The sequence below is a fragment of the Miniopterus natalensis genome, chromosome 2 (genome assembly GCF_054644295.1).
Source record: "Miniopterus natalensis isolate mMinNat1 chromosome 2, mMinNat1.hap1, whole genome shotgun sequence".
Classification (NCBI taxonomy): Eukaryota; Metazoa; Chordata; class Mammalia; order Chiroptera; family Miniopteridae; genus Miniopterus; species Miniopterus natalensis.
Genome location: NC_142082.1, coordinates 170562325 through 170588299, shown reverse-complemented (window position 1 = coordinate 170588299; position 25975 = coordinate 170562325). Strand labels below are relative to the sequence as shown.

General features: G+C 39.9%; 1 long non-coding RNA gene across 2 annotated transcripts in view; it reads right to left on the bottom strand.

The window, feature by feature from the left end:
* LOC107544085 (uncharacterized) overlaps positions 1 to 24868 on the bottom strand; it is a 52952-nt gene extending 28084 nt beyond the window's left edge. The window contains exons 1-4 of one of the 2 annotated variants that reach the window (XR_001603865.2): positions 24730 to 24868; positions 24024 to 24132; positions 23362 to 23552; positions 22637 to 22825 (exon numbers count right to left, since the gene is read on the bottom strand). This is a non-coding gene — a long non-coding RNA (uncharacterized LOC107544085). Of the gene's footprint in view, positions 1 to 22636; positions 22826 to 23361; positions 23553 to 24023; positions 24661 to 24729 lie in introns of those variants that run through there. The other variant, XR_015714007.1, reaches the window with a different exon arrangement.
* Between the last annotated feature and the right edge of the window lie 1107 nt (positions 24869 to 25975).

Here is a 25975-nt window from a genome sequence, read left to right as displayed (position 1 = left end):
ACATAATTACATTGCTTTGGGGAATTTTTTTCAAGAAAGTTTACTATGACAAGAAAGAGAAAGAGAGAGAGAAGTCCAAAATAGAAAATAGAGTTTGTAGCTGAGTTTTAAATAGCAATTTTTATTTGTTTGTGTAATTATCAATTTATTTTAAGAGTCAGGGCCAGAGTGGGCGTTTGGAAGACTACACATAACAGGAAGGATGAAACAGATGCGGTGCACAGTTGAGATCAAAGAGCCCAGCAATCCATTCGGAGAGTCAGAACCCAGCTGAGCCTTGAACCCCATCTGCATAATAAGAGAGGTGACTGAAACACAGGATTGCACAGATGAGCTGTCTCCCGAGGAGGCTGGGGGGGGGGGGGGCACTGAGACACTTGCAAAGACACTTTGGAAGCGCACCTGCTCCTCTGCAGTCAAGCCTGTTGGAGGCCAGCCGGCCAAGGTACTAAGCCGCTAGCTTTAGGAGAAAGGAATATAACGTCCCATGGATGTCTTTTTATTGGTCACGATGGTTCCAGGCCATAAAAATGACAAATTAATAAATCACCTCCATTTTTCCAAGGTGACTTACCAAGTGTTTGCTTTTCAGAATTGAGGAAAAAATAGGTAGTGCTAATTTTCCTGTGCTGTGGAACAGTATTAGGGAGATGCCTGCCTTATGATCAAAATCTGTTTCCAGTGACTAATGTTTGTCTTGAGACAAGCTTGAATAATATCGGTGAATATATGTGAGTTCTATTTTCCATTCTCAGGAAATTAGCATTTTTAGTAGCGTGAAGTATATCCCAATTCCTATGAACACCACGCCAGGTTACACTCAGTGCTATGCTAAATTATATCATTTGGTTCTATAAAGCAAGAAGACAGCGCAGGCATCGGATGCACTTAAGGTTCTGTGCCTGTGACAAATGCTACATTTATTCTAATGATCGCACCACGGTGTTATGTTGTAGCTGCTGATAAGAGATTATTCTAAACATCAAACCAATTTTCTTTTAAGAAAGCTAAGCAAGCTTGGCCTTTAGCAGCACAGACCTACTGGGGAAAAATTGTTTGGGGTTATAACATTAGATTTCAAATGAAATTTTCAAACTTCACCTTTTGTATAAATTCACTTTCTCCAGCACTGCGTGTGGTAGAATGGTTTCAATATGCCAGTCACAGGCCCAAATATGTGGCAAGCATTAGCTTTGGCTTTATTTACCGAAACACGCAAGCATGGGGTCTCTCAAGAGTGGAGTAAGTTGCGAAATGTCATGAAGTGGCTCCGTGGGGCTGAAGTGTGGTCTTTGACCTGCTCCCTGGCGGTCTAATTACATTCTCACTTGCTCCTGAACCTGCGTATTTTTCAGTGTTGATTATGTGGAGGCGCTTGGAGGGACACGGAGAGGAATGGCCCGTGGGGCACGTGGAGGGACACGGAGAGGAATGGCCCGTGGGGCGCGTGGAGGGACACGGAGAGGAATGGCCCGTGGGGCGCGTGGAGGGACACGGAGAGGAATGGCCCGTGGGGCGCGTGGAGGGACACGGAGAGGAATGGCCCGTGGGGCGCGTGGAGGGACACGGAGAGGAATGGCCCGTGGGGCGCGTGGAGGGACACGGAGAGGAATGGCCCGTGGGGCGCGTGGAGGGACACGGAGAGGAATGGCCCGTGGGGCGCGTGGAGGGACACGGAGAGGAATGGCCCGTGGGGCGCGTGGAGGGACACGGAGAGGAATGGCCCGTGGGGCGCGTGGAGGGACACGGAGAGGAATGGCCCGTGGGGCGCGTGGAGGGACACGGAGAGGAATGGCCCGTGGGGCGCGTGGAGGGACACGGGGAGGAATGGCCCGTGGGGCGCGTGGAGGGACACGGAGAGGAATGGCCCGTGGGGCGCTTGGAGGGACACGGAGAGGAATGCCCGTGGGGCGCGTGGAGGGACACGGGGAGGAATGGCCCGTGGGGCGCGTGGAGGGACACGGAGAGGAATGCCCGTGGGGCGCTTGGAGGGACACGGAGAGGAATGCCCGTGGGGCGCGTGGAGGGACACGGAGAGGAATGGCCCGTGGGGCGCGTGGAGGGACACGGAGAGGAATGGCCCGTGGGGCGCGTGGAGGGACACGGGGAGGAATGCCCGTGGGGCGCGTGGAGGGACACGGAGAGGAATGGCCCGTGGGCCGCGGGCCGTGAGGCGCAGGCCGGGCCCTGAGCGCAGGGCGGCGGGTGAGTCGGCGCTGCGGGCCGGGCCGCTGCGGGATGGAGGAGAGGGAGCCTCCACCCGGGACGTGTGATCTGGCTTAGGGCACGAAGGGCAAGGCAAAGGGGGAAGGGACAGGGGAGAACTGGTGTTCCGGGGGAAGTACAGGGACAGAGGAACCTAGAATGCAAATTGAGAGAGGGCAGGTCATCCCATTTGGTGGCGGGCAGAGGCCATGGCGACGTTAGAAGCCCAGCCATGAGGCGTCCTTGCAGGTCCTAAGCTGCCTGCCCCGGCCTTGCTCGGCGCGGTGGACAAAGCCCCTGGCACGCCCACGGGAAACTCGGGGGACCCGGCCCACTCCGGACACTGCGAAGCAGAACCTCCGGGATGAGAACCGAGAGCTGGATTTCTGAACAAACTCACAGATCATGATGTTATTTTAACTTCTCAGCAGCAACAGGGGACGTTTAAAGCATTTGGGGGGAGCGCACTGAGGGATATGTTAGAAGCACTTCTGGAAGGGAGGGTTGGGAGACACGGTGAAACACTGGGCAAGAAGTGCAAATCAGAATTCATTTTAATCTAGGTGTGTGCTAATAATAATTACCTTTGCTCCACATAAACATGAATATTTTTATTTCTCCCCAAAAATATAACCCAAAATCTCATCAGAATTTCCCATACATCAATATTCTCATGTGTTTTTAAGAATGACTTTGAAGTTCAACTTACTTCGATAAGACATTACTGTATTTTTACTATTAAAAATCTTTTTGAAGTACACTATTCTACTTCTGATAACTCTACTTTAAATGCTTACCCTCAGAAGGTCTCACTTGATTCTAAACCTTCAGATAAATAAACACTAGCTTCACTATCTTTAGAGAGAAATTAGCCAATCATGCATAAATACTATTATACTGGTCAAAAATTAAGAGAATAAATAAGAGTCAGTGTTAGTGAAGGTGCTAAAAAAAAGGGAGCTGATACTATCTATTTATGAGAGGTTAATTTGATATACCATTTTGAGAGGAATTGGTAATGCCTAACAATTTTAAATACACACACTCTTTAACAAACAACAACAAAAAGTACAACTTAGAAAAGTAACTACAAAAGTGCAAACACACACACACAACAGATGCTCATATATCCATTAATTTACAGAAAAAACGTGGGGACAATTTACAAGAACATCAGTAAGGGAATAATTACAACAAGTACATACATATTACAGGAAACTATGCAGCTACGAGTCACAAATTCATAACTTATAATATGGGGGAATGCTGAATATCAACGGTTATTTTACATTTAAGTTTAATAGCAATTCATTTTCAAAATGACATTCAACAGATGCTATTTAAATCACTAAATTTATACCAGGTAAAAGATGGAATTTTTTTCTACATCAATATAGTAATTTAAAAAAAGATTAACAAAACTAATTTATGTAATTTTTTTAAAGTCAGAAAATTTCTTTTAACTCTTAAACATTATTAAAAAACACACAAAAAACACCCATAACTTCAAGAACTTTTCTAGAGTTAAGCAGATTTATATATTTCCCTGTTTTCATTTTTCAAATTTTCAGTAATTGATTTTGAGTTGTAGCTTTACTCCAATTTTAAGAAATATGAGAAGAAAAGTAAAACATAAAATAGTGATGGTGTAAATTAAGTCCTATTTTCATGTGGTTAATAGTTCCCATGGGACACCTTTGCAGGCTATATATGCTACAGTGAAAGGAACAGCCTCCCCAAGCCCATTCAGATAGGAAATAAACAGGAGAAAACCACTGCAGAGTTTCAGGAGCTGGATGGCAATTAGCAAGTCCCTCAGCTCTTATTTTATTTAAATTATTTTTAAGTTCATGTTTTATAAACCGTGAGACTACTTATGTAAACATTAAGTTCTTGAGCAAAGTATTCTTTCCATAAATGTAAAGTTAGGAATTTCAATAAAATTAAATAAGAATATAAAAGGTTTTCTCTAGATATATGATTTTTTGAAAAAGGTATCACAACAGTCAACTATTGTTGAAACAGTGTTTCATCATTTAAGTGTAAATAAGTGAAAACTGAAGATTTCATGTCTCCAGTGTTTGGACTTTTAGGTACACTTTGAACCCAAGGTTATGGTCATGTTGACACAGAGAACATCTAGGAAGGCCCTAAAGTAATTTACCAACAAGGAAATAATTAGAAAAAATTTTAAAATAATAGAGTGTTTCTATGTGTTGGACAATCACAAAATAAAAAAATAAATTAAAAAAAAGAGTGGGCCACTGAACTATCCATCATGATTTCTCTGGTATTTTCCAAATCAGTAGGTAAGGTCATTTCCCCCATAACTACAGCAAATATGTAAGCACATATTTCAGATCATGTATAAATACCTTCAGCTTCATCAATCCTAGTTTTTTTTCCCTCCCCCAACACCACCCCAGGACTTATCATTCTATAGCTATGTACGAATTACAAACATTAGAGGTAAAAATGGTAAAATTCCATGGTACATTTTAGTACCTTAACAACATTGCTTGCTATAATTTTTATGTCTGCTATCAGAAAAACAAGTTGACTCATTTAACAAACACTATTGAGTTCCTACGAGGTGCTAGGTACTATATTTGGTACAATGTTAGGTGATAGGGAAAGCAGATGAACAAATGGAAAAAGTCCCTAAACAGACAAAAGCTGGTTTCCTTGTTTTAAAGATTTGTGTGGGTTTTTTTCCAGAGAAAGTAATTTTTTAATCTTCCCTTCCACCATAACTATTTCAATACCTTAAAATATTTACCCTTTGTTTCTTATTTCTATTTGCTCTAAAAAAAAAATAAAAAAAATAGCATGTACCCTTTACATATATAATGCTTATGACATGTATGCATCTCTTTTGTTTGTTTTTTAAATACCGTAGGTTAGAAGGTAAAAGCTTCTGGGCAGCAAGGCAGAATGATAAAAGCATAGCATTTGCTCTGGCTAAGGCCTACCTGTAAAAAGCTTAAAATGAAACAGAACCAGTTCAGTTTTAAACAGAGGCCACATAAATCACATCAGAAGCAGACTGCTCCCCATAGAATACTTGATATTTCACATTTACTTGACATTATGAGTTACTTTTGTCCTGACTTAATCGGAAAGTGTCATTCAATATAAATACTATCATGCAACATGCCCAGCTGTGCCAGGGGTTAATGTCATTGCTTTAGGTTTGAAAACAATTACTATTAACTTTTTAAAAGGTATCACAAAACCCTCTCACGCAAAATACTGAAATTGGTCTTAAATCTTCACAATGTTTGTGGAGCTGCAGAACAGAACTTTTCATTTTTTCTCTCTCAAAATACTTCTACTTCATCAGCAACAGATGAATTGATTAACTTCATTATTAATTCAAATGATTTTTTCATTTTTGTAAGCCCCAAGGTTGTCTCACTGAGATCAGCTCTCTCGGTGTGCTCCCTAAAATATAATCAATCTCTATTATGGTCATGAAAATGGTATTTGTCACTTTGCTGAGAAAAAAAATCAATATATCTTCCAAGGCTGAACAGGCATTTAATGCAACGAATTGAAGACTGTTAGAGAAATTTAGCTTAGCGGGGGCTTAGGACAAGCTGATCGAAATCCAGAAAATTCACAGTAGGTTGGCCAATGAAATATATAGACATGCCATAGAAATTAATGTCGGGTCATTAGAATAACCTGTCATCTTCAATTCTGACAAGAAAATGGATTTAGACAGGCAACTCTCCAAGGGAGTCCCCATTTAAAAAACAAAAGTGAAATCCATACACCAAAAAAATAATAATAATCTTGAATATGGCTGATAAATAAAAAAGGCTTTATCTCCTTTCGTATAAAATTTACCAGGTAGAGAGATACTTTAGAGTGGTAAAACTGTAAGAAACTTTAAAGGTCAGAAACCTAAAGGGGTAATTGTCATTGAAAATATGTTGGCGCTGAGCTTTTGGGCCTGTAAATGACTGCAGCGGTTAACTACAGAGCAAAAACGGTGTCATAGGGTTGGAGAACCCAAGGCACATCCTGCCAGGCTCCCGCCCAGAGAGGACCCCTGACCCTGTTCTTCTAGCTTCTGCCAAGTCACCCTCAGCCAAAAGGAAGCTTGCCCCCTGACAACCTCTTGTCTACAGAATAACTCTTCTAAATAGAAAATTCTGTGTTGAGTTGAAATCTACTTTTTAAAAAACTGCCGGTCTTTGGTTTCAAGTCCTATATTTGGATCAACGTAAAGACAGTCTGTTGCCTTTCCGTTGAATCAGCCCCTTCAGTGGTTGAGGTCAGCTATCCTCTGCTCCAGCCCTTTTCATTTCTGAGCATAACTATCTAGTTCCTTCACCCATTTCTCTCAGCACACAATTTACAGAGTACATGGCTTCAAAAATTCATGGTCTTATCTTCCCAAGACACTTCAATTTTGTATCACCAAAATAAACATAAGAAAACAATAAGCATACACTCCATTGGAGTCCTGATCTACTCTAGTTGGAAGCTGCAATTCAAAAGTGAGCTCCCTCTTTCTTTGTGTTTCATGGCAGCTTCACTGGATTTGTTTGGGGTTGAGTTTATGATGAATTAGAGTAGAAGCTCGATGAAGGCCGGAATTCTTGTCTGTTTTGCTTACTGCTCCATTTTCAGTACTGAGCACACAGTAGGCATTCAATAAATATTTGGTGAATGAATTGTAAGAATTAAGCAGTCATTTAAATGGGAGAGATCTGTGCTTATGTGCGCTGTTGACAAGTCAGGTCCCTTCCATTCTGTACTCATGAAACGGATTTTTAAATTCTAAATGTAGGGCTTTGTATTTGCTGAATATCGCCTTGGGTAACACCAAGTGCTTGCAATAGCTAAAACTATGTCTAAATGCATATACATGGACAAAAATGGACTGTAACACAGTGGCTCCGGTTAGCCTAGGAGACTCAATGGATTCACAGTCATTTTGTCTTTGTCACACCCCATAGTTTTCAACCACAAAGTAAGCATCTCTCTATAGGTGAATTCATTCCAATTCAAATCCTGCTATAATTAGTTATTTCATTTACTCTTCAAAATGGAATTTATTTCCTACATGAGATAACTGAGGCACAGCTGATTAATACCCAGCTCTAGGTCACACCATGAGGAAGTACCAGGGTCAAGATGGAAATTCAGGTATCTCAGGACCAACTTTTATATGTTTTTCATTATTCCATGCTCTCCTTTTTAGAAAATAAAAAAATAATGCAAAATGGAAAATAGTGTCAAGGAATTCCTAAAGAGAAACACTTTGAAATCATTTGTATCTCCATGGTAAAGAGTAGTACAATTTCCCAGAGTTTATCATAAATTCCCAGTAGAAATCCATTCTCCTTAAAATATGTTCCCTTCTCTGCTCTATAGTCTTGAACAATTAGAGATCAAACTCCTAAAAGAATTTCAACTCCAAAATGTATGTCAAATTTTGAATTTTCATTCCTGTAACAGAAGAAGTTGGTTGAGGTAGAAAACATTAAAAGAAGTTTAGGAGAGGAAGCCAAGACCCAAAAAATGGACTCCATGTGAATAAACCATGTTTGCATAATGACAAATTAACAACTAAATTCAACTTAGAGAAAACTGTGCATGAAAAATAATTCATGCCCACTTGTTCGGTGGGAATGAGCCAAGATAGGCTAGGGATAAATTGAATTTTTTAAAAAATTTCACCATTTTCTTGGGTGTCACATAGAGTGAACATGCATGACAAATGTTTGTATCACCCACTGGGTTTCTGGAAGTAAGTCCCTATGTGATAAAAGATCAAGGCAATTTTGACCAATGATTCAGGCAACTGCCAATTTAGTGAAAATATTCCCCTCAAATAAGCAAACATTTTACTGAAACAAACTGGATAAATCACTTGTTCAAATAATGGCATTATGATCATATAATGTACCAACCTTTTAAACGATCTTAAAAATTCAATTTCTTATTTAATAAAAGTACATGATAATTCATCTTCCTTTACAACAAATTTGTGGATGCTCAATTCATTTTATGACTTGCTCAATTACAAAGTAAATAAGTGACTCATAAAAGTCATTTATTAGTGGTCAACAATGAAAACCAAAGATCTTATTTTCTCTCTGGGCTTACCCAGCCCCTCTCTGGTTTACATGAATAGGATTTTTTCAATGCCTTCATCTATTGTTGGCACTGGCAGAAGATATTTCTCATAGAAGTTTAACTGTAACTCACCAAAATTACAGAGTTGTTTAATTTCGGAAGTCACCAAACAGATCAAGTTAATGAAATGCATTTCTTTGTATTTAACATGGCAGATCACTATATCTTAGGAGAAAATTATACTAAACCTTCTGTAAATATGTTTCCTTCATTGTAAGTCTGGGAATGTAAACATGCTTATGTTAACTGATCTATTCACTAATTAACTTACTCAACAAAACTTTATTGATCACCCACTATGTGTCAAGCACTTTGCCACATCATGGGAATTTGAAGAAATGAGCCGCATGCCTTTTTTTCAGGTAGGTATAGTCTAGTGGGTAAGATATAAACATGAGTATAAAATTTCCATGCAGTGCAGTAAAAATAGCATCACAGAGATCTTTTAAGTTCACAGATGTCACCGGTACCCAAGAATGTGAATATATTTGTTTCTAGAATATTCTGACCTCATTCAGTATTGGTGGTGGGAGAGGAGAAGGGAGGGGAGGGAGGAATGGCAACAGAAGGAAGGGAAAGGAAGCCAGAGGAGGTAGAACCATCTTAATTGTCCATCTAAGAGGATTTCATTATAAGGTGATTTCTCCTTCACGGCAGGCTGTCAGCCTGAATCTTGGAGGAAAGTACAGTGATTTTTATGCTGATTACATTGAAACCCTAAGAGATAAAGTGACATATTTGGATTTAAGTGGTTGAGAGCAGAACCAGGCCAGCCAGTTTAGTCTATAGCCCACTATGTCACACCCGGGAGAGAGTATTAATGAAAAAGCTTTTTATACTTGGAGGCAGGCTTCAAAAAATGTCTGTGACAGTAAATTAAAGGTTTGACTTAAAACACAAACAGAATAGAAGAACTCTAGTATCAGCTGTACATTTGTAATGAAATCTTTATAAATAAAATTTATAATTATCCCTTCTCAAAGGTCTAGCTTTATTCTTACTAGCTAGAATGTGAGAATTCAAGCAATTACAGAGATGGCTGTTGAGACAAAGTAATGATGGGCTCCTGGTTAAAACCTGATTCAAAGGATGAACTTTCTGACAATTCATTTTACTACAAAAACTCAAGAACATTAAGTCAGTGACTCCAGCTTTCCTCTACTTATGCCGCCTTACATGATGATGAATCTAGTAAAGAACAGTCGTTGATTCCTGTCAAAATATTTGTCTTCTTTTAGAACTGACTTAGAATAAATGAAGTCTTTCTGCTGAAACCTCCAAGATTGTACTAAAAAGTAAAAGCAATGTTGTAAGTTTCCACCCCCCTCCATCACTACATTTTACTACTTTCAGCCTTTGAGATTTTGCCCCACTGTCCTTCTGTCATAGCCCTGGATCAATTGCTAACTCTGAGTAATTTAATTAAGAGATCTCTATTCCTGCACCAAAGCTATTTAATGATATTGAAAAACTTCCACCACTGGCCAGACTGATGGTTTTACCACTTTCACCTACTCATCTCCCTGTCCTAGTCCTCAAACAGCTGTTTCAAATCTTTACTATTCTTCTCTGGTCAACTCTCAGCTGACCATCTTGCTTCCTTCTTCCTAAAGACTAAAAGAGCCCAAGAAGTGGACATCTCTTCATTTTACCAGTTGGCAATTGTCCTCAGCTTTTTCTGTCCTCTCTTGGGGGAGAAACATGCAGATTTTTCTTTCTCAGTTCTCTCTTCTACATGGATCGTTTCCTGTTCCAGTTCCACCAGGAATTGCTCCATTAGCTAATCTGTTTCTGTCTTTCATTATGAACATCTTTCCCTACGAATGTGCTCAGCTCTCTTGCTTTCTCCAAGGTCTTGCTTTGACCCTGCCTCTGTAGCTACTATTCTATTCACCTCAACACCAAATGTGTAGAAAATGTAAGCCGCCTACTACCATTGACTCTTAAACTATATTCATGATTCCACTCGTTATAGTAGGGTGCTCATTCTCAATAATTCAGTCTTTCTGAGATGACCATAAACTTCCTTATTTCCAGTCAAAGGCCAATGCTTAATTTTCATACTACTTGGCAACTTAGTGAAACTTGGCACTAATTCGACTCCCTTCTGCTCAAAATCCATTTTTGCCTTGGTTTTTATGGTGTCCCCATGGTTCTCACTCTTCTCCAAGTCTCCCTTGTCCCACTCTGCCGACTTTGACAGGCTCTTCCGTTCTGCTCATCCTTTCTGTGCGAGCCAGTCTGCTAGGTCTCCATCTCTGGTGCTCTTCTGTGCTTTCATTCATTCTCCTGGAGTGTGTGTGGGGGGCAGGTGTTCTGCTGGCCCCTAAATATCATCGCCTCTATTCAACACGTACTCACCTGTCTCAACAGGTACAAATTAGAATGATACGGTCACAGCTCTTCTGAGTTTCACACCCGCATGACTAATCTCTGCAGATCCTTACTAAGCTTTCTTTCAAATATTTCAAACTAATTATTTACCTCACTCTTCATCCCCAGAAAAGTATCCTACTTCCAGTATTAATGGAAATGGCATCACCATCCACCACAATCTTCTAAACGAGGGCATCAGTGCCATCTTAACTTCTCCTTCTCTCTGTCCTGTTGTAGTCAGTCACTAACATTTACCAATAGTAACTCAGAAATGTCTATTAAATTTATCCTCTTTTGTTCATTACCATCAACTCATTATTTTGGGGGGTTAGGGAATCATAAACTCTTATCTTTCCCCTCTTGTTTGTTCTCATAGCCAGTATGTATATGTTTCCACAGGGCAAAGTTAGCCATCATAAAAAAAAAATAAGAAGAACAATGCATTTCAAATCACAAGCCTGTCTGAAAAAAAAAAACTGCAGTCATATAGCTTGGCTGGTTATTTTCTACAAGATCAAAAATTCAGATTCCTCACCCCCACCTCCACCCTTTTTTTTTTTTTTTTTTTTTGCATTCAAAGCTCATCGCCATCTGGTCTCATCACATCTTTCTAATTAATTTTTCACCTTCCTTCACATGTGCATATACTCAAAGCTTTACATATTGAAATTCCCACCATAATTGTGGGGTACCTTTGCAGGCCTTATTTTCTCTGCCTAGAATGATTTCCCCCATGCCTTCATTCTGCATTCTTTAGTAAACAGCTTGAATGTCATCTTTTCAAGTGAAACCTTTCTCAGTCACCACACAGAATTACTGAAACTAAACAAACCTCCTCTAATTCCTTATGTGGCTATTTTTTTTTATCACCCTGACTTTCAGTTCTTTAGGACAAAGGATTTATTTCGCTCATCTCTATCTCCAGAGCATAGCACAGTGCCTAGGATATAGAAAGTATAGGTAAAAAGAAAGGACATCTTAAAGTCATTTTATAAAGCTATATTTGGACAATTAACAAGATAGCTTGGTAACTAATACATTCCTGTCTATTATATTATAATATAAAATCCTACGTGGTCATGTGTGTTTATATTTTTCGGTCTATCTACCTGACTTACAAATTGAGAATATAATGTACCATTAGATGCACTTACAATAGCTATAATGGCCACTTTTATGAAAATAAATGGTTTTTCAAAAGTAAAATAACTCATATATACAGAAGTCTATAAATATTTTAAATGGTTCACAGCTTCATGTATTAAGTTGAGTGGGAATTTATCTACTTGGAAATGTGTAAGAAAATAAACTGCTTTTTATGTACTTAGATCTGACCATATTTTCTTTCCATCCTATCTAAAAATTCACAAATCAAATTTTTATTCCTTCTTTCTGTAATAAGAACTATACAAGTAGAAGTTTTCTTAAATTCATTTTAACCCTTTGCGGTTGTATTAAATTTGGACATGGGTGTCGTACTGGTTGGAATTAATTTCCATTGAAAGAGCAGTGATACATAACATGCAAGATTATAAAGGATAAACAAGAGAAATTATGAACTGATACATGAATGAATAGAGTTAAGATTCATACGGTTCCTTGCTGTGGTGGCTGAGAGCAGACATACGACCGGAACGGTAAAAAAGCTTTGGTGGCTGAGAGTGGACAAACGACCGCAAAGGGTCAAATATCCTGTCAGGTCAGAGTGATCTCAAAACTTAAATCCAGTTTCTGAATTTTCTTTTAGTTTCTACTACAAACTCTAGAAGAATAAAAGCAAAAGCGATCTGAATGAAACAGAAGCCCCTGCTCAGTATCCACCCCATTACCAACATGCACCACTTACTACATACATTTCTTAGTTAATGGGTAAGAAGAATGACAGAGTTAGTAATACCCCTGTGATGTTATTGTCACCATATATATTTATGGTTTTCATGAAAGAATCCATTTGCAATTCACAGTAAGAAGCCTGAAGTAGTCATTGCTGCAGAAAACAAGTGCTACTCTCAGTTTCCACTGGAAACCTTTTCAGTCTTTGTTGTCGTATCTGAGCATCTGCCACACTACAGTAGAAGAAATCCACGCACAGTCCTATGTAGCTGTCAACGTGTTTCCACTTCTGTGTTTCCATTCTTTGCAAGCTGTTATTCACCTGAGAAGAGTTCATTTATCTGAGTACCTGATTAGTAAGCTATGTTCTTAACTCAGAATTGTTTCTATGCTCACCTGTGATTCTGTAAGCATAACAATAGGAGTTAAGAATTAATATTTTTCTAATTGCTTTGTGAGTACCTTAAGGGAATTACATTGCTTTTTGCCTTAGACACATCTAAATAATTTGCACCCATCTGATAACCACATTTCACCTGCTCCAAAAAAATATAAATCCCAGAGAGAAAGTGAGAACCTAGTATTTTCCAATTAAAATCTTTGATAGGCTATCAACAGCAAAATGAAATAAAAGAGAATATAACATGAAGATTGAAACGAGAGGCTCTCAAACAGCAGTGACCAAGATCCCCAGGAAGGTAATCCTTCTATTACTTCCTTTACCATTTCCTTCTCCAATCACAGAGAGTAAGTCCAAGCATCATTTTCCATGATTCCGAAGGGTGAACTCAGTGTAGCGATGAGTGAAATCACTCACTGTCCCTATCCTAATATTCTGGATAGAAAGCAAATTGAAGTCTGAAACCATATGTATTAGGATATACAAGATACGGCAAAAATAAATCTAAAAATTAATGTGACCCATTTTAACAAAAGCAATTTTTTCTAAGAACTTCTTTTTTCATGTTTCTAAAAAAAAATTACAATCCTCATTCTTCCATTGGGGATAATACCAAAGTCAAAGGTCAAAGCTGGGGTTTTATGACATCACACCCTTTACGATTGTGAGTGTGCAAAACAGAGTTTATTCTTGTATTATTATTTATTAATTATTGCATTATATTCCATATGAACAACTGCAAACTTATTTTTGCCCCACCCTGTATCATTTCCACAATTTTACAGATGCGAGCAAAGAAGTTGTGAGCAAGAGACACATGCAAGCTGACCTCTGGAAGGTATCTGAGCTGGGAGAAGCTCTTAGATCTTTTGTCTCCTGGAAATTGGTCTTCCACTGCTCTGCGATCCCAAGGGGTATATCTCCAATTCTTATATTTTGGGATTTAGCCAACAGGTCTAATCTATTATGACATCCAATCCTATCTCAACACTTGCCCCCACTCCATCCTAGCTCTGGACTCCAACGTCTGCCCCATCTCAGGCTCTATCCACTCCTGACAGCTTCAATGGGTGCTTCAGTTCCCAACTAAAACCTCGCTTCCTGAGCAAAGTGTCTCAGACACACCCCGGGACTTGGCCAGATCCCCTTGTTAGCTACGCCCGTTGTGCCCTCTACCTGCCCTGTTTTCACATACTTAACGCTAGATGAGCATCCGCCCCCTTATCTGGGATAGGCTAGGAAACAAGTGTTCTCATTCACTGCAGTGTATCCAGTCTCGAGGAGAACTGTACTGGCTCATGGAAAGGCATGATGCCAAGTTCCTGGTTTTGTTTAGAAAAATAATGTTTTCAGTGTATCAGTCTATCTTAATAAATGAACAGTGACTGGCATTTTTTTAGCACTTACTATCAACTTCTTCAGATGTTCAATGTCTTTATTTATATTCAGAACCACAGGATTCTGGATGGCTATTGAGTGTGTGTCTGGACAAAAATAGGACACTGGGATTGATTTATTTTTGACACACGCTTGACATGTACAGGAATGTGCTACCTTCACACTGTCGCTGCCGTTCCCTGCAGTTCTGACGCTGCTCATCGCTGACACGTTCGTGGGGCCCCGCCCAACGTCTAGTTTGTAGCCAGGCGTTGTGAGGCCGCCTATTGGGCTCACTTGTGCATTTTTTTCCTGCTTTTCAACATTATTTTTCTTACTTTTTGCTAACTGGAAAACTGGAATAAAGCAACTAAGAAGAGAAGCTAAGTCACAAGGCATGGTGACAGCCTTTATTCTTTAAGTGACTATTTTTTAATAAGCACCAAATCTTCCCCCTGGAATTATAAAAAAAGGGGGGATATTTAAAAAAACATCCTCTGATCTCCCTACGGATACTTACTCTTTTTCCTTTCTTTAAAAGCCAAAGCCTCTACTCTGTCAAGGTTCCCATGGCTCAAGTTGAGTAAGCATAAGCTTATCGTTTTAAAGTAAAGGCTGCCTTACGCAGGCCTTGCTTGTACGTCCTTGCCGGCGAGGCTAACGTCCTACTTAGTAGCTAGGAGCTCATTAACCACCACTGGGTTTTATCACAGGAAAGTAAGAATCATCAGTGGATTCTGAGCTTTTGAAACTAGAAGGAAGTTGCTGGCCGTCAATATGGCAAAAACAGTCAGTAGGGAGGTCTGGAAAGTACAAATACAACTTTGCTTTTAAGCACTCTAACTTTTAGCTACTGGGGGAAAGTGATGTGGAGAAGAGAAACAATACGAAATATTCCATAAAAACAGAAATTCCACTGGGAGACTGAATGAGGGTCCCGAGAAACCAGGTCGGGAACGAGAAGAGCCCAAGTAGAGTCACACTGCATGAAAAGATTGATACATGCATTTCCCATTACTAAGTTTAAAAATAGCAACTCCACATTTTCTGTTTATTAAGCCTCTATGTCTCATTTATTTCCTGCAGACATGTCTACAGATGGATGTGGAGACTGGCACCTGCTACAGACCATGTTTTCCTCTGGGAAACACATGTTTGCTATTCATCATGGCCATTCTGTTCTGAGATTTGCTTTCAGAGATACTGAGAAAGGAACTGTCACTAGGCTAACGTACTCTGTCCAGCAAGAGGAAGCAGGTGACAAGAATTTCTCTAGTCACTGTGGGAGCTAACCAGAAATGTTTGCTGTGCTGGCTTTGTTATCGCGTCTCTTTTCATTTCTTTAACCTACTTGGATACAGCAGGAGAGAATATTAATTAATCAGCGCAACAGTGAGCCTGTCCTCTGGGGAGAGGGCGATACACTTGCAGTATACTGGTATCTTTATTCTATCAAATAAGCCAATTTACAATGGTCCACATTTCTTGGTTATGTAGGCTACGAGAGGATGGACCTTCAAATAATAGATGTATTCCATCCAAAATTAATTTAATTCCTATTGGTATATTGTTCAGACATTCTATTTAACTTCGGTGAGACAAAAAACACAAAAATAGAGGCCATGGCTTTCACTATTTAACTGTACTTCAGTATATTCCCAACTTGGTATTATTCAGGTGTTAGCGGTAAATGCTGAAATCAAACCTATGGCTATAAGCCTTCTGTTAATGAGTGAAGAAATGGCCTTATCTTCACATCCCAGGAGCCTAGAGCTGCGCTCCACAAAGCATTTCCCGGCACCGGCGCTGGTGCAAGAAGCTTTGCTATCGGCCCCCCACAGAGTAAGCAGGAAATGGTGAGAGTGTTTAGAAGCATCGCCGGCAAAGTGACAGAGGAATTTTATGTTTGTTGAATCAAAAGAATCACGAATTGAGTTTGTGTTTTGCATGTCTTTTTAAATTCTATTTTTCCACTAGTTTAATTATATTCTATTTTATGAAAATATCAATCCACAACATATAAATTAAGAGGGGAAAGGATCCTTTTTGAGATCTAGAGCACTCAGAATGGGCATGTGCCTAACATGCACGTCCAGGCCGACCAGGATGGGATTCCAGCTCCTCCATGTAGAGCTATGGGGCCAAGTTACATAACCCTTCTGTGTCCCCATTGCTTCGTCTGCAAAATGCACAGGATGCTGTCCATATTTCAGAATCTTTGGGAAAATCCAGAAAACACTGGCTTCAGTGTCAGGAGGCCCTCATTTCCTCGACTACAAAATGGACATAATACCATGTCCAAAAGTTATAAGAGTTAAATAACTGGATAAGTCTGCAGCTCAGTGCCTATTTGGTGTCTAGCAGAATCCCAAAGTTAGCAGTTAGTACTGAAAGTGACTTGCACATAGTAACTACTCGAAAAATATTAGCTTTTATTGTCTCACTTGTGTAAGGGTGATGCAAACATTATGCCTCATGCATGGTCCTAGTCCACACTTTGGAGTGACCTGGGCATCTCAGCCCGATCATGCCACATAGAGATGCTCTACAGAAGGACCTGGATCCTGTGGGAAGCTGTCTATGATCTAGTCCATCATTACGGTCCCTTGTCTACCAGTGGAATTTTCTCTGGGTGTCTGCATTAAATGATTTCACGCTGGCAGAGGGACCTGACCATGACATTATAAGAAGGGACACAACAGCTATTTTGGTAGTGAGGGACAATGTCAGAGAGATAATCTTATCTCTTCCTTCACAAACCAGTAACATATGTGTCTTCACACTCTCCCTTAAAATATGTTGCTTGAGGGGTAGTTATGACTGGCAAAAAGAAGACTAGAAAGCTCCTTATCACTTTTGAGTTTACAAAACACTGATTTGATTCTTACGACACCACGGCAGACTCTGTTATTCCCATTTCAGTGACAAACCCGTGCCGAGAAATTAGTTTTCCAGGCATATATTGCTGGTGAAGATATACCTTCAACTTGAACCCAGTCCTTCAAACGCTCCAATCTGTGCACCAAAAAATAGAGGTGAAGCAGAGTTACATAAAAAAGAAGACTATTTCAGGAGAAGGTCTCAACATAATAGTTTGATGTGTGAAAAACTTTAAATCAGGAATATGGGCCTTTGTAAAAGAAATACAATGGGCAACTAAGAATGAATATATGGATGAGATGTGGGTAGAAGAAATAATGGATGTATATCCAAAAATAAAGAAGAGCATCGGGAGAAAAGGTTGAAAGGAATACAGCTTGTGGTCTCAGGCATATCTAGATTCAAAAACCCACAGACACAAATGGAAAAAAAAGAAAAGGAACAGCTGACAGTCATTCCTAAATGGCCCCAGGCTTGGAGAGAGAGGCAGCCTTTGAGGATGTCAGACAGCCCCCGGGAGAGCCCCAGCAGGCACCCTTGGCCTAGTTAACCATTCCCACTCGGGGACTTCTCCAGAAGGCGAGGGGGTTCACGCTGCAAACAAACGTCTCCAGCTGCTGCGGAGGCCTGCCTGCCACCTCATCAGCACCGCGTGCGATCTTTGATAAGAGGTCATGACCTTTAAGAGGGCTGCACCTCCAGCGTCCTCAGTCAGCTAGACCTCTGTGTGGATCAATTTAGGTCCTTACCTGAAATGAGGTTTTTAGTAGGAAAGAGAAGGTGAGAGGCCGGGCACTGGGTTCTGGTGGGAGTAAGGAGAGAATGCACCTTCTCTCTCTTTTTAAAAATATATCTTTGTTGATTTCAGAGAGAGGAAGGGAGAGGGAGAGAGAGAGAGAAACATAAATGATGAGAGTCATTGATCGGCTGCCCCCTGCACGCCCCCAACTGGGGATTGAGCCCGCAACCCAGGCATGTGCCCTGACTGGGAATCGAACCTCCTGGATCCTAGGTCGACGCTCAACCACACAGCCACGCCCGGCTGGGCGAGAATGCGCCTTCTCAATGGAAGTTGGCAATGTTGAAGGCTGAAGGTCTAGCCCTTCACAATTGTGCCTAACAGTAGCCATCATTCTTTGCATAACAGATCGTACAGAAAAGTTGTGTCTATGCGGTAGGTGTGTATCTGCACAGACATGCAATAAATAATAGTAACACTAAAGATCATTGCTAACGTTTTTTTATCCTTACCATATGCCAAGCACTGTGTTTTGCATTCATTATTGCATTTAATTGTTACATGGCTCCAACTGGGGTAGGTATGTTACTTTCCTCATTTAATAATTGAAGAAGCAGGTATAGAAACTGATTTTTATACAGCTAGGACGTGGTAGAGTAAAAACTCAAACCAGTCAATCCAATCCCACTTTAACCACTACATTTGTGTACTGAACTAAAGCTGCAATGTTTCTATCATAACACACACACAACACAGACACACACATACATCAATATTTTAGACCCTGTAGCAAAGAAGCCAGAGCCCCCTATCCACGGAGTTTTTAACCCCTGGTTTAACACATACCAAGTACATAAAATTGGAGTAAGAAGGAAAAGAATGCAGCATTTCATTATCAGTAAAGACGGGAAACAAGGAGAGAAAAAGTGAAAACAGAAGGACCTAAACATTAAGTATGGAGCACTTGTCAAAAGTAGAAATGGAAAATGAGACCTTTCTGCATCCCTAAAAAACAATGAAAATGTAACCTTCTAAAGCTTGAAGGGATTGCTTTAAGTTCACCAAAAATTTACAACTTTGATGAGGCTTTCTGCTAAATTCTGACAGTGATCATATAAAATCCTTGGGCAGAAAAATGTGCACAGTATCAAGTTATTATGGTAATTTACGATTCACCTATCTACTGTCAATTCATCAGTCTCACAACCTCGTATATGTCTGTTTTGTGGGTTTTCAGACTTAAACAGAAGTGTCTGGGAGATGATAGAGCGTTGGGGGAGAAACGTAAAATAGGGCCTGGCACATAGTAGAAGCTCAATAAATGTTTCCTGAATAAGTCATTAAAGGGCAAACATGGCACACTCGTCTCAAACATCAGATTTACTCGAAGGTAAGGAAGTTAAAGCATTTTTCATAATAAAACCATCATGATACACAATGGAACAGAATATAAAGTGAATTTCTAAGCTAAAGCCCAAAGCTTCAAATGAAAAATGGACTTGCTCTGGTACCTGCTTAAGGCAACACCACCAGCCCCCAAACCCTTAGGGAGCCCTGTTCTCTCCTCTCCACCATTGTTATCACTTAGCTAAAACATTTGGACAAGTATATGCATATAAATAGGTGAACGCATGTATTTACCCTGGATTATGGACCTCTGACCTTTCTATTTTAAAATGAATCTGTTTAAGGAAACTGTTTTTTCATGTCATGTTAGAGAAACGGTGCACCCTTCCTTTTGGCTTATTAACAGACAGTATAGTGGGGCCCTAAGAACCAGAGCAGATAAAGGGTAACCGACTCCTTGCCTTTCTCCTCTTCACGACCCTTAGCTGTGATTCACATTTCATGCCATCATTTGAACCAAAAACAAAAGAAAGACATATTATTTTCCAGCATTTTTCATTTAACAAATCAGGAAAAGAAACGCAAAAATATCATCCTTATGTCCCACCCTTTTACCCCTGGCCCCAAACCATGACTCTCCTGAGACAAGGTTTTGAAAACCAGATGGCACCCGCTAGACAAATGGCAGGCGTCACGCCAGTAGGCGACCAGGCGGCCACTCAGTGCCCTAAAGCGCGGTGGGGCTCGGCCGTGCCAGGCGACCGAAAGAATCCGGGCATGTCCACGGCGGGGTTGAGCTGGTCGAGGAGAGTACACTACATGGCAACTCTGAAATATTTCAAACTTATTGATCCCGAACCTTTCTTGAGAAAATAAATGAGTATTACAGATTTCTCATGGACCCCAAAGGACATTTATAAATAAAAAATCTGTGAACTTGAGGCCAAAGTGGTTAAAGAATTGATCTGCCTACTAATGCAGAAGGGACCTCACACTCTTGGAAAGATTCCAGGTCCAGCCATGGCGTGGGCATCCATGGAGCCTTTAATTATTCCACATTTTTTTGTTGTTGTTGTTAAAACTTCAAAAAAAATTTATTCTATTTTTCCATGGCACCCTCTGGTAACTTTCAATCCAACCTGATGAGATATAGCCATAGAATGGTCATAGAGCATAAAACAAAACAAACCAGGGTATACTCCAGAGTAAGGAGATGCATGTCAAGGCTCGAAATTCCAGTGAAGATTTGTAAAATTTAGCTCAACATATGGCATGTGGGCACTAGCTGAGGGATATTTAGATTCATCTATAAAATGAGCTATGATAATACCACTCTAATCTGGCACATCTCAGCAATTTAGTTTTCCCACCTTAAATGTATATTACATTTATCTCTCCTAGGTGACTCTTGTATAGTCCTCTTAAGCTTCCTAAAAATATATCCAGTATGAATGCAAACTGCTATTATTCATCCCAATTTCACCACTTGCAAGGACATGCCCCCGAGGAGATCATTCCACAGCACGCTGCTGCTCACAGGGAAGGGCTGACACCTAAGCTCTCATCGGGGGACATGAGAAAAAGGCATCGGACATGGCAGGGTGACAGGTCAAAAGGTCAAGGATCAATATAGCGATGTGCTTTGGGATATCTGCTTGATTAAATGAGCTTCATAAAATATTTAAGGAGGTTTATACTCACCACTTACGAAATAGTAATCAAATTAACAGAACACGGCGAAATCAATTCTCAATGTCTTGTTTTAACAGAAGTAAACAATAGCCTTTAAATGTACCCTTTGAGGAACTCCAGAAATACCTGTATTTAATGGGCATTTTCACTCTGCATGCTTAGTTTCTGCCAACCCAGGAGTTATTATTAAAACTGTTTGGAATTCTTCCGCTGCAGCGTATTTAGGCAGTGGCAGAAAGTAGCCCAATAACATGCTGGGTAGAAGGAGACACGCGTTTGGTGGTCAAAATGCACCGCGGTTAATCCTCTAAAGTGAAATTTCGGCATCCTATCATCAAGAGTTGCTGGGCATTTGATTAAATACCCCAGGCATTTGGTCTTCATCCTACTTTCATTTCTCCCCCCAACTGGCAAACAAGAGAAATTCGACCAAGAACCCGAAGAAACAAAGTGTGTGCTTTAATACAGAAATGCTTCTACCTGCCATGCCCGCTGCGATGGAAATGGGCTGGGCTTTCACAACGCCACTCAGCTTAACTCCCAGCTGGCAGCCCTGCAAACCGGCCGTGCGCGCTCACTGCTCTGTTCTGTTCTTTAACTGTCAACTGGAACACAACAGAGAGTCAAAGAGAAACAAAAGAGAGACGGACCCAGAAAGGACCTGGGGGATGACGCAAAGCACGCGAAGGAAGCGGCAATGAGCCCAAGGCCCTGCGCTGGCCAGACGAGGCAGCCAGACTTTGCTCACATGGACGATAGTTATGCTTCCGTTAATCGCCACTTTTCCCTGCAGAAATTCATGCTATTTTACGGGCCACAAATTATCTAGTAGATAATATTTGCAACATTTTAGGAGACGTCATGTGATGTGCTTAACCCAGAGAGAGCACAGCTACTACCATGTTACTCAGGCACGGATAAAACATATTTTACATATTGTGGGGGATTTTGATATAAAGATAAACCACGCTGAAAACACAAATATTTTTGGAGTACGAAGAGAGCACCTGACCACTCTGATGGATATGTGCCAAATAAAGAGGGTTGGATATTGAATGTCCTCATGTTATAGCTACAGGAACCTGGGACTTTCCATATGTCCAGCCCCTTCATTGTCTCTTCTTTGTCTTTTGTGCTTTATTTCTTCTCATGTGGATGTTATATTTTATAACAGTAAATACAAGGCTGTCACCACGAAATCTTCATTTCTCATTTTAACTTTAGAGCACTTTAAAGTATGCCATTGTCTTTGGTGTGTTCACATTGAAGAACTCACACATCAACAGCTAAACCTTATCAAAAGTTAGAGGATAGTGCGCCTTTCCTTCTCATTATGCAATTATAATGCACATAATTTATTTTTTATTTAAATATGTTACATGTTTAATGAGTCATAATTTTCTAAGCTGGAAGAGATAAAAAATAGTAAAAATAATGTAACTAATACATAAATAAAACACATTAAATAGCTAGGCTTTAAATGCCTCAGATTGGTCACAGTTTAGGCAATGTATATGAAACTTTATGTTATAGGTTTCTGTGTCAAATTGATAAGTGAAAACTTTCACAAGGCTGGGATAATGACAAATAAAATCACATGTAATCTCATTTTATGGGACGTGATAAAATCTCACCTCATCAGATGGTCCACTCAGAATGTTGCATTTCCCCTGTTGTTTTATTACTAATGTGGTAGCAGCATCCAAATAGTCTTTCTTATAGGATATTATGTTCAGGAAAATCAGCATTAGGGTATTAACTAGATGACCCAAAGTTAGAGTATATATTGTAAACAACTGCTGTTGTCGTTGGTTTTAGCCAGTCTGAAAATTTAGGATAAGGGAAAAAGAGTAAGAATTTTCCACTGGGTAGCAATAAGAAAAAAATTAATATTAAGGTAATTTAATATATTTCCATAAAATTGCTACCTTTTTATATTTTAATTTTCTCATAATCAATTTCTGATCCCACAAAATATTAAAACTCAAATTATATCTACCCCCAGACATAGCAAACTAGGAATTTGGTAATTTTCTATATTGCGACCTGAATTATCTTTCTTGATCACATACTCCGCTCAAATTCATTATAAAAATGACCAATTTACCACCTCACTTAACACGAGGGAGACAATACTACAGAATGTGGGTCCCAGGGTAGAGCAACCAAATGCTACCTGGGGACAGATGAATGTGCTAGAGCGTGTGCGAGCAACTTAAATTGTTCCAATTATTCTTTTACTTATCAAACGATCTCTATACTCCCCTCGATGAGTTCCAAACACACACTTGGAAGCGAGAGAGCCATTAGCACCCGTCATTTCCGACCGCCAGAGACCAAGGCACAATCAATCTCTCACCTTGTAGAGGCGGGACAGCAGGGGGATGGTCACAGGATGAGCGATGCACCGAATGTCCCGCAGCCTCCTTCCCCAGGGACTGATCCAGGCCTAGGAACGCCGCCTGCCTGCGTGGGTGGAATGCTAAGCAATGCGGTGAAACAACCAATGCGTTAGCTGGAGCCTTGCAACTTTGCAAAATCTAGAAGACACTGTAAAATTAGCAAACAAATGAGCAAGTATGTGTCTAAATAGTCAGACACAAATTAGCTGCAAAAACACACTGTTTTAAATAAAGAAGATTAGAGAAGGGCTCATACTTTTAAATATGAATGTGTAAATAATACGCTTTTTCTAAGAAGCTGAAGGACTACTGTCTTCTTGGTTATCAATTAAAGAGGGAGACTGTTTTATACTATATAACATAAGTATTCCATGAGGAAATCACTGGAGCTGAATTACAGTTAAAATGTTGGTCAAATAACTCGTTATTTTTCCTTCAGAAGAATTTATATGCTCAAATTCTCATTCAATTTTCTCATTTATTTTCTTGAAGAGAAATTGCCACTAATTTTTGGAAGGCATAGTTTCAAATCAGACTTGTTTCCAAGTCAAAGTCTGGCCTCCATTCCTTGTGTCATATTTCTGCAGGCGTGAGAGGGAAAATCAATGCCTCCACTCACCTTGGAAAGAATGTCACCGCCAAGTGTCCATGGTTCTATGGGATCCAATAATCCGTAGCTCAGTATTGATTTTTCTATGACACCTGTAGAAACAGCCTCTCCTTCCTTTCTAACAAAATATAGCAACAAAAACCGTGTAGTTTCTGAATGAATTAAACAGAGGCTAGTAAGTACAACTTCATCCTGTAAGGGAATGTGGTTCACATTTTCTGAAGAAAGATACCTTTGTTTGATTTTTCTGAGATATTTAACAACTTTCTAAAGATAACATGAGCATATATTTTTAAAGATAACTTGAGCGTAGTTTTTTATGGTACTTTGCAGCTAATTCATACATCACCAATAGCATTTATGTTTCTAAGGAAATTGACAAATTATAAAGCCTATCAAACTTCAGTTTCCAATTAAAAAATATTTCCAAAACAAAACCTTTTTTGACTATGGAAAACCACGATCATGCTTTTAAAGTCTGAAGTTTTGATAAAATAGAGGGCCCATCCAGGTAGTGAAGTAGAGTAAATCAAAGCCTAGGAGAGAGGGTAGGTTAACTTTTGGGGGTATTTTATAGCATTAAAAGAGTTGGGAGAACAGGCAAAAGTCACCACACTTTCCACTTTCCTTGACAAATATAAATGCAAAAAAACCCCACAAAAAACACCTTAAAATCACACACCCAAAAGTCATGTTTCCAACATTCTTCACACACCTGATTTAAACCTCAAAGGTGTTTGTTTCACCCTGGGCAGATTTCTCTGGGCATGTCTGAATTTGTTCCCTGCAGCCATTCAGCCCACTCCATCACCACTCCATCAGCCTGAGGATCTGCAAAATAAAAATGCAGTGTTAAAAAAAACACATCCTTTTACACTGGCTTTTCCTAGTAAAATCCTAGAGAAGAAAACACAAAGCAGGTTGTTTCCCACAATATCTGTGACATCTTGGTTAAAAGTGACAAGGCCATGTTGTACTCTGACAGGTGTAGTGTTAAGACCTGACAGATATAAACCTGCAGGAACAACCTCCCTGTCACAGATATTTAAGCTCCTGGTGAAACTTTGATTTGATGGTCCCTTGATTAGCTTGTGCAACTGTGAGTGCTGCTGCCTTTCAAGTTCATTATAAATTATGCTATTCCTCACATTACTGTCAATTTAAGCTCTCATTTTACTACAAGGAAGGCATTTTAACTGCTCATCAAACTTGTGCACATTTTTGAGTTAAAGATTTAAGATCAATCCAAACTTCAGCTCTCAAGGGAGAAGTTCCATTGTGTATCAGGCCATGTCTACACTGGCTGAGCAAAGCGCTCTGTTCAGATGGAGAAGCGCCTTTGGCAGCTAGAGTCCACATAGCTGACCCATGGATGCCCGGTGGAGCGTCTTCACCTAATTACAGAAGTGCGTTGACATTACTAATCATTTGATGACAATGACCCACGGTGACACAAAAAGCATGGTACGATTGTTGTTCTGATTTATTTGCATGGTAGTCATTTAGAATGTAATTCAAAGAACCTATAAATATAAGAAGGATGCTTACACTTTACAGGCAAGGATGAATGTGGGTATTGAAACAGTTGGTGACTACAAAATTGGTTGAACCCAAGTCATATTTCTTCTAAACAAAACAGCGGTGGAACGATGTTAAAATGCAATCCCTAACTGGTCTAAGTGAAACTTACGCCTCTGATTTTGTATTTATGAGATAAAAATTCTAAGAGTTCAAATAATTGAAAAGATGATTTCGAGTTCACAGAAAGAATGGTCAAAATGATAATTGATATTTTGAAGGAAATATTTATATGCTTCCTTCTTGCATCATCAAGATTTAGTGACAACTGAGGGTGCATTCAATTCTGTACAATGCCCTCAAATCATCTTAAACGTTGAGATCCTTTCAGAATTCTAGAATAAAAAGAGGTTTAGCAGAAATGTTATGCTAACAACTATGAA